The sequence below is a fragment of the Triticum urartu genome, chromosome 4 (assembly GCF_003073215.2).
Source record: "Triticum urartu cultivar G1812 chromosome 4, Tu2.1, whole genome shotgun sequence".
NCBI lineage: Eukaryota > Viridiplantae > Streptophyta > Magnoliopsida > Poales > Poaceae > Triticum > Triticum urartu.
Genome location: NC_053025.1, coordinates 602,269,775 through 602,280,111, shown reverse-complemented (window position 1 = coordinate 602,280,111; position 10,337 = coordinate 602,269,775). Strand labels below are relative to the sequence as shown.

Genomic DNA, 10,337 nt, shown 5'->3' with positions numbered 1-10,337 from the left:
ATGCAGTTTCTCCTTCAAATTTGAATTCTAGCTTCAGGTAGTATACATGCTTTTCGCTGTCAAAGTGTGCAGAAGGCGAAAATGGTGACGGAAGCAACGCAACGCGCTCGGGCCGTCGCGTTGTACCACAGGTAGCCCTTTTGTTTATATATATGAACTCGGGCTTTTAGCCGGACGTTCAGCGTTTGGGTTCATGTCTTAAGACTAAGGTGCCGGCGTTTTAGCTTCAGAAATACATCCCACACCTGTTTGGACCATGAGTAAACGAAAGCTTCATTATTTTTCCTGGTCTTCTATCTTGAGCTTTTGATTCATCATCAGGAGCTACTAGTAATACAACTACAGAGTTAAAAAAAAGGACGAAGTAATCTCTGATGATTCTATTCATATGCAGCGCACGGTATAAATACAAGTACAGCATGTGTCTAACAACAGTCACATCACAACGGCATGTCCTACATGCATACACAGATGCACGGTGGAGACGTTGTCGCAGTAGACGAGTGTAGCACGGTTTGATGGGTGCGCGCGCTCGTGAAGTAGTTATTCGTTCGAGATCGGCGTCTGGAGTGAGATCACTTTCTATTCAAGTACCATATTCATTACTTGAGTTGAACCTAGAACTGGGCGTTCGATTCCACCGAACCGACAGGGTCGGTGCTTCGGTGTTTACAAAATTTCGATTTTGAGAAAAACCTGACCGATCGGTCAACAGAAAATCAGCTAACCGGTGCTTCGGTCCACCGAAAGCTCGGTTCGGTGACCGGTTGTGACCGAACAACACCGATCTACAACCTAGAAAATGACATACGAAGCCAGAAATCGTGTGCGCTCCACAGAATCGCTGCTCACAATAGATCAAAGTTACTCCACAGAATCGTGTGGATGGGAAGCAGTGAAGGTTGCGCAAAAGAAGGAAGAGTGAGGAGAAGGAGTCGGCTGCCGGACCCCGCCGCTGGCTGCTGGGGTAGGAGAGTAGGGGCGACTTGGGCTATGGGGGAAATAGCCCTGGAAGGAGAGGGAGGAGGCCACCCTGGTTGCGTGCTACTGGACAATCACCGCTGGCTGCTAGGTTGGGGAGCACTGACGGCTAGGGCTGGGAACTTGGGATAGGACGTGGATAGTGGGGCTCGTGCGAGACTGGAGAAAGGATCCCGAAACTTGAGGGCCTTGATAGTTAATGTAACGGGCCATCATTTTCTACGAGATCTGGCCCATGTTCGGTTGTATTCGGTCGCTTCGGGTAGCCAATGCCTGAGACCGAATTGCCCGAAGTTAATTCGGGTTTCTAGCGCTGAGAACCGGAGTTGTGAGTTCGGTCTATTCTGCTTCGGTCTCGGTTCTTTCGGTTCGGTAGTTCGGTCAATGGTTAATATGCCCACCCCTAATGCTAGGTAGCGCGTCTTGTGCTGAACCGGTCTGTTAGGTTTTTTTTAAGAGATTTATAGTTAATCTGCTGATCCTGTAGTGTGGTGCCTGGCCTGTGCCCTTGCTTTCATGATATGACGTGCGTACGTGAGGGCATGTCTGTTACACTAAGTTCTGCAATGCACTAATGTGATGCTCTGGCTGATATTCTATCCGCAGAAGGACAACTCTTCAGATATTTTTGAGGGTTCAGACTTGTAAACCACTTGATGACTTGTAAACCTGTGAGAACAATAAGTTTTCACAATAGCCGCATTTCAGTAGACTGAATTTTCGCAGTTGGGTCAGTCGATTTTGGTCGAAGGGAAAAATAGCCAGAGGGGGGAGGAAGAAACTCGCCGGAGGGGAGGAAGAAGCTCGTTGGGCAGGTTACTCCGGTATCTATCTTAGGGATCAAGGTGGGGCGGTGGTGTGGGTATTCGGCGGAGAAAAAACTCGATGCGGCGGGCCTAGATGGATGGCCGGGGCGATGGTAGACCAGAGGTGGGGGTGGTTCCTGGGAGGGCGGGGCGGTGAGGTGGCGCGGGAGCGCCGCCGGCCGCGGGCGGCGGGGGCCGACGGTCCGGCCGGTGGTCCGTGGTGGTGGCTGGGGAAAGATGGGGTGAGGAAGAAGAGAATGAGGTGGAAGATGATGCCTGGACGTTGGATCTTGATCTAACGGTTGGGATGAAATCGACTGACCACTTCAAAGTTTCAGTTGACTGATGAGCCATTCCCATAAGTTTCAGTATGGTTGGCATTGTTGCAGTAGACAGAATACACACTGCTGCTGCTTCCATTTCTGATACTGCATAGGGGGAACTCAATGTTCAGCTGCCACATTACTTGCAAAATACTTGAGAGCAAAATGAGTATATATGATTCATGTGCATAGTGAGAGACGGCACCTGCGGTCCATGTCTGCGTGGTTTGTGACATCGCTGAAGTTGCTGTTCACGCAGCCACGTACGGCGGCGGGGCTGGTCCAGGGAGGACGACGATCGTAAGGTTCGACTCTGGAATTCCTAATGCGTTGATGTGATGCCATGACATTATGGAACTTGATATATCTTCCATTCCAGGCTAAATGGTGACGCAACTTCTCCAGCTCCTTTGATTGTCTTTTATACGTTTCAGTCGGATTTAGAGTATGGGTCATCTTCAAGGTGCTGGCTGGCATTGTTACAGTAGTTCAGTGGCTGAACCGGACCTACCACTGACTGGCAATTTCGTTTTGGAAAAGCATTTCCATCTACTATTGGATAGCTATGTCAGTAGAGAAACATCAATGGGTTAAGTGAGGATATCTTTCCCGCCAATCCTGTGCGCCAATCCGCATAGTCGCAAATGAGCTTGAGCAGCGAAAAAGAAGTTTTCTAAATGTGAAAAATAATCAGGAAAAAATAGACATGTAAAATGTTTAGGTAGCATGCATGGGCTTGCATTTTTTTATAAAAAAAAGATCATTATTGCGACCGTGTATCTAAAGTTTTAATGTTTGAAAATTTAGGGAAGTATTGAGTTTTCTTATCGATGGAGAAAACCTATGAATACCCATATAAATGATTCAAGAAAATACATGTGTAATTTTTACATTTTTGGAAGTTTTTAAATTTTATTTTTAGTTTAAATTTGTCCCGGGAACCAATCCACTCTGCTATCTCTAGTGACATGGTAATTCTTGCATTTTTTTTATTAAGAAGAGCACCATCACGACCTATGTAGAAGTCAAGTTTTAATGTTTGAAAATTTAGGGAAGTATTTAGTTTTTTTTGGAGAAACAAATCTATGAATACCCATATAAATGATTCAACAAAATACATTTGTAATTTTTATGAAGTTTTTAATATTTATTTCAAAGTTAAAGTTTTTCCCAAGAACCTTTCCTCTTTGCTTGGTCTAGTCACATGTTAATTCTTCCATTTTGTTTCCATTACACAAAGCACCATTGCAACCTATATATGTAGAACTCAAGTTTTAATGGCTAAGATTTTAGAAAGTATTTTGTTTGCTTTTTAGGGAGATTTTTATACGAATATGTAGTGTCCATAAATGATTGAAACGATTACATCTGTAAACTTTTACATTTAGTATTTATAAGTTATTGTAGTATTTACTTGAAGTTACTATTTTCCCTGAGAACCTTTCCTCCACTCTGGTGACATGGTAGTTTCTTAATGCATTCCAATTACAGTAAGAATGTGCACTAGCGTTGGAGTAAAAATGCAAGCGGTGAGGCTATTTCTGTGAAGTGGAAGATCAAAGCATTCTCTCCAACAATCGCAAGGTTAAAGAGGAGCCTGAAATATCAGACGGTCCACATTGAATGTTGTATATGTAATTGCCGTTTTCTTATGCTGACCTTAATTATGATATATGAGTCGAGTTTTTTCTTGCACTTAGCCATGAGTGTCTGGAACGTATATGGGTTTGTATAGTGTGTAGTTTTTATGCAATGTGATTGAGCCTGAGGTCCTAGGACAGTATGATTAACCAGTTGTTAGCCTCAAGGTTTTTGACATTTTGCAAGCTATATGTCATATTAGTAAATTTATATTTAAAAATAGTTTTTTATTATACATATTATGTTATATAATTCATATTTTGTTTATCTTCCTACCTATGTTGAGACAGGATTAATGAAGGTTGCTGAGGAAAGGATGACACCACTCACATCTGCCGCCAACTTTAGAGTCGATTTCATATTAAATCAGTGACCAATGGGAGGATGCTTTGAGATTGGTCAATGTGTTCTCAATGTGATGGTGCTTTGGAAGTGTTTTTAGGTTTTCTTTTTGACGAAGGGTGGAAGGGGGTCTAACTTAAGGGAAATGCTTGTGCCTGGCCGACCGGCTGATCTTCACCCGGTCATGCGCGAGCCACGTGATCGAGGCGCATCATACATCTCGCGCACCTCCCTGCCCTCACCTTACTTGTTTCTTCCTCTACCTTCTTCCTCCAGATCCCCTTCTCTTTTTCTCTCTCAACCGCGTCCAGGCACGGTGGTGGCCATGCTCCTCGCCTTCCTCCTCGAGATCCTGCCGCCGGCTAGCTCCTATCCCGCGTAGGTCCCTATCTCCAACCTCAGCGCCCACGCGCACTTCTTCCACTGCCCCTGGCCGCAGATTCCTTCCGCCCCGGCGAGCCGGAGTTGGAAGTCACATAGTACTCGCCCTAACTTAAACCAGGGCCCAGTTATTTTGTTCGTTCTCTCAAAGCCCAAAGCCGACACACACCCACTTTCCCCCGAACCTCATGGAGGCACGGACAAGCTCGCCGGCGGCCGCTGCCGCGCCGCTTCCCCCCAGACGATCTCCTCCGGGAGATATTCCTGCGCCTCCCGCCGGAGCCGATCCACCTCTTCCGCGCCTCTTTCGTCTGCAAGCACTGGCGCGGCCTCATCCACGACGCCCGCTTCCTCCACCGCTTCCACGATTTGCACGGCGGCACGCCTCCCGTGCTCGGCTTCTTCAACCAGAAAGGGCCCTCGTCCCCACCTTCGGCAACTTCGCGCTCTCCACCGCCACAATGTCCCTAGATGACTGGTGGGCCCTCGACTGCCGCCACGGCCGTGCCCTCGTTGAGAGCTGCCGCATTGGGACGCTGCTTGTCTGGGACCTCGTGACCGGCGACAAGCAGTACCTGCCGCTCCCCGCGCATGACTGTTCTGGGTACAATGGAGCGGTTCTGTGTGCGGCTGGCCACACCGACCACCGCGACTGCCATTTGTGCCCATTTCTCGTGGCGTTCGTGTTCAGTGACGACAGAGATTTCATCACCTCCGCATGCATCTTCTCGTCCGAGACCGGTGCCTGGGGTGAGATCACTTCGATTGTTATACCAGATGCATTAGTTCTGCCAAAGCCGACAGCTCTGATTGGAAACACAATCTACTTCCTGTTGGATAACAATAGCATCATTGAGTTCGTTTTGGATAAGCATAGCTTGGATTTAGTTGAGGAGGTGCCATATACCTACGATCAGACTATCATCATGCCGACAAAGGATGGATGCCTCGGTTTAGCTGGAGTGGAACGATTCAATTTCAATCTTAATCTGTGGTCAGAGGTGGCGAGCATTGACGGGGTGGTGACATGGACACATCTAAGGGTCATTGAACTCGAAAAAATTCTTGCGCCTGAAGCAGTGTCAGCGTGTATGGTTGGAGGTATTGGAGCGCATGCAGTTGGTTGTGCGGTAGATGCGGATGTGATCTTCATCGACGTGTATCCTAGGATCTATATGATCCATCTCAAGTCCATGAAGATCAAGGAGGTGTCTAAGTAACGGATCGGCAGACAATATGTTTTTCCTTACACAAGTTTCTACGCTCCAGGTACCGCCAATATTTACAGTGTTGCAGAGTTCACTTTAATCTTTCAACTATATGCGCCTTGAAATGCTTTACAATATATGAGTCAGCCGTAGTTCATTTACAGATGACAAGTTTTCATGGAGCTTCTTTTGAAAGAACTGCTAACTAAATGATGAGCAATTAATACTCTGGGTTCTCCTCCTGCTGCGGCTCGTTCTAGTTGGATTTGCACCAAGTTACTAACTAGTCATTCACGCAACTACGCGAGAGCGAAAAATAACCCTTTCACATCTAGAAGATGTATAGGAGGAAGTCCTGGCATTGTTACTTGCATGTGTTTCACATATTTGCTCTTCATCCAGAGTTCCAGACTCACATCCTGCAATTTGCTTATAGCATAATTCATAATCAATTATTTGATGTTAAGTTTGTTAAACATATAAGGTTCAGGTTCAGCGCATATAGTGCAACGTTGTAACGTGGTAGATCTCTTGGAGATATTCTGGTAGTTTGTTGGCCTAGATAACTAGCTTAACCGCGGCTAACTCTATCTCTCTCTTTCTTCTTCTCCAAGATGTATTCTATCTCCTGTATGTGCTACAGGGATCTGCGCCCCTGCCTATAAACACGAACCACGTCCCCTCGTACCGAGGCAATACGTTTATCGCATCTTTACATGGTAACCAGAGCCTCCTTCTTCCACAACATCTACCATCCATTAAACCCTAGCTCCAACCATGTCGTCTTCCGCCGTCGCTCCTGTATCCACCATCCATGGTCAGGTAACAGAGAAGTTCACCAGGACGAACTATGTCCTCTGGCGTGCTCAGATCACGCCCCAGCTTATCGACGCTGGCCTGTTTGGCTACGTCGACGGATCCATCAAGGAACCGGAGAAGTTCCTCGTCACCAAGGATAAAGATGGCAAGGAGGAAGCCGTCCCGAACCCTCTACACCAAGTCTGGGTAATGGAAGATCAGCAGGTACTTGGCCATCTGTTGATCAATCTCTCTCGAGAAGTTCTTATCCAGGTGACTTCGATCCGCAAGGCGCATGAGCTCTGGACTGCTGTGGCGAGCATGTTCTCGTCCCAGTCCCGATCTCGCATCAACAACATCAGGATTGCCCTCTCCAACACGCAGAAGGGCACGCAAACGGTGGGCGCCTACTTCGCCCACATCCGCTCCCTCGCCGACGAACTGGCGGCCGCTGGCAAGCCGCTGGATGACGATGAAGTCATCTCCTACATCCTGGCAGGGCTGGATATGGAGTACCAGCCGCTGGTGTCGTCACTCGACGCCCGCAAAGAACCGGTCACGATCGATGATCTGTTCGCTCAAGTAAGCAACTTCGACCAGTGCATTGCTATGTTTCATGGTGCTGGCAACAACGCCGGGTTCAAGAGCTCCGCTAACGCCGCCGTTCGTGGTGGTCGTGGTGGCTCACGCGGCTACCGTGGCCCTCCGCGCAACAAGGGAAAGAACAGCGGCGGCGGCAGCGGCAACTCCAACAACAACGCCTCTCATGGGCGGCCCTCCTACACCAACAACAAGGGTCATCACAACAACTCCAGGAGCCGCCCCGACGCTGTCAAGTGTCAAATATGCGGCAAGATCAGTCACTCAGCAAGGGATTGCTGGTACCGGTTTGAGGAGGATGAAGGAGAATCCTCGCAAGATGAGAAGGTCACTGGTGCTGCAGAAGCCTCATACGGGGTTGATACAAACTGGTATGTTGATAGTGGCGCTACAAATCACATCACCGGTGAACTTGAAAAGGTGACTATGCGGGAGAAGTACCGCGGCCAAGACCAGATACATACAACAAGTGGATCAGGTATGAGGATTAAACATGTTGGTCATTCAGTTTTCCAAACCCCTCACCGAAAGATTCATCTAAGAAAAATTCTTCATGTCCCTAGTGCATCTAAAAATCTACTCTCCGTTCATCGTATTGCCATTGACAATCATGTCTTTCTCAAGTTTCACCCCTTTTTCTTTTTGATCAAGGATCAGGCAACGAGGAAGGTGCTCTACCGAGGTAGATGTGTTCGCAGGCTTTACCCATTGATTCCGGAGTTTAGAAGAATAAATAAGCAAGCTTATGGTGTCACCAAAATCTCCTCGACAAGGTGGCATGATAGACTAGGGCATGCATCATTTTCTTTAATTGAACGATTGCTTAGGAAGAATAAGCTCCCATATGTTGGAGAGCGTGATGTTGAAACAATTTGTGATTCTTGTCAAAAGGCTAAAAGCCATCAATTACCTTATCCAATTTCCACGAGTATTTCTACCAAACCATTGCGACTTATCTTTTCTGATGTTTGGGGTCCTGCTCCAAGTTCTGTTGGTAGGCATACTTACTATGTTAGCTTCATTGATGACTATAGCAAGTATTCTTGGATCTATTTACTTAAAAAAAGATCCGAGGTTTTTCAAGTGTTTCAAAACTTCCAAGCTCACGTTGAACGAAAGTTTAATAGCAAAATCATTGCCGTTCTATCCGATTGGGGAGGGGAATACGAAAAATTAAACTCGTTTTTCCAAACTCTTGGCATCTCTCACCAAGTTTCTTGTCCTCATGCTCATCAGCAGAATGGATCTGCCGAAAGAAAACATAGGCACACTGTTGAGGTTGGTCTAGCTCTCTTAACCGGCGCATCCATGCCCCTCAAATTTTGGGACGAGGCTTTTCTTGCCGCTGTTCACATCATCAACATGCTTCCTAGTCGTGTCATTAATCATGAAACTCCGATAGAAAGGCTCCTTCACATCAAACCCGATTATACATCACTTCGTGTCTTTGGGTGTGCATGTTGGCCAAACCTTAGACCCTACAACAATCGTAAACTTATGTTTCGCTCACAGTGTGTCTTCTTGGGATATAGCCCTGAACATAAAGGAGTTAAGTGCATTGATGTCTCCACTGGACGAGTCTATATCTCTAGAGATGTCGTGTTTGACGAGACAAAATTTCCCTTTGCCGATCTACATCCAAACGCCGGTGCTCTTCTTCGCCAAGAAATTCTCCTTTTGCCATCACATCTAGTAGGTGCCTCTGGGGAAGATAACTGTAATGATCACATGCCAACTAATCCTCATAACAGTTTGCTTAAGCTATGTGATGATGCAGGACAAAACAGTGAAGCCAATGGTGGTCATGGTGAAGAAAATGGTGAAGAAACGGCTCCAAACGAGCCATATTTCATGTGCAGGCCCTTGGGGAACATATCTTCCTCGGGATCCGGGCCGCACCAGTCCTGCAGGCGATCTCCTTCGGGATTGACGTCCTCTGCACCTACGCCTGACAACGACACGTCCGACAGCGCTTGGGTCGCCCGCCCTGACTCGGCAGCGCGCCACGCCTCCGACCAATCAGCGGGCGCTGATGGCCCGCGCCAATCTCCGGGCCCCACGCGGCAGCTGACAGGCCGCTTCCCCGATCCGCCCACGTGCTACGCGCGGCGCCCGCGTCAGCCGACCGGCTCGAGGTCCCGTGCGGTGGACCACCCGATCCACCCGACAGGCGCTGGATCTCGCATGGATCCGGTAACGCTCCTAGTGGGGGGCGAATCTCCTGCTGCGGGCGGATCTTCTATGGCAGATGGCGCCCCGTCATCACACGCTGAAGCCGCAGAAAATCCTGCCTCCTCGTCAGACCGCAGAGTATCTGCCTCGGGATCACCAGGGGATGCTGCTGTGGATTTTTCTGCTGCAGACCCCGGATCTTCTATGCAACAAACTGCTGCTGCTTCACCATCCATGCCACACACACGTCTACAAAAAGGGGTATTGCAACCTGTCAATTATAAAAAGGTACTTAAGTTTGGCTTAGCCTGCTCTACAGGTGAACCACAAACGCTTGATGAGGAATTAGGTGACACAAAGTGGAAGCAAGCTATGGAAGAAGAGTACAGAGCACTCCAGAAAAATAAGACATGACACCTAGTTCCTCCACGGCAAGGTAAAAATCTCATTGATTGCAAGTGGGTATTCAGAATAAAAAGGATGTCTGATGGAACTATTGATCGGTATAAGGCTAGACTTGTTGCCAAACGATTTAAGGAACGGTATGGCATAGACTATGAGGACACCTTTAGTCCCGTTGTAAAAGCTGCCACCATTCGTCTTGTTTTGTCTATTGCTGTTTCCAGGGGATGGAGTCTCAGACAGCTAGATGTTCAGAACGGGTTCCTTCATGGTGTTCTGGAAGAGGAAGTGTATATGAAGCAACCTCCTGGGTTTGAGAACAAAAACACACCTTTCCATGTTTGCAAGTTGGATAAAGCTTTGTATGGCCTTAAACAAGCTCCTAGGGCATGGTACTCCCGTCTCAGTAAAAAATTACAAGCACTTGGTTTTGTTCCTTCCAAGTCGGACACATCACTGTTCATTTACAATAAGTGCAACACATCTATCTTTGTGCTCATCTATGTTGACGATATTATTGTTACAAGCTCATCAGATGAAGCAGTGACAGGACTGTTGAAAGATCTTAGTGCTGAATTTGCACTGAAGGATCTAGGAGACTTGCATTCTTTCCTAGGTATTGAGGTAAGGAAACAAGGAAGTGAACTTCACCTATCTCAGGAAAAAAATGCTACTGATCTTGT

The 10,337-nt window shown here is 47.4% G+C and overlaps 1 pseudogene; it reads left to right on the top strand.

Annotated features, from left to right (window-relative positions):
- Positions 1-6,939: 6,939 nt before the first annotated feature.
- On the top strand, positions 6,940-7,078 carry LOC125555131 (annotated as a pseudogene).
- The last annotated feature ends 3,259 nt before the right edge of the window (positions 7,079-10,337 follow it).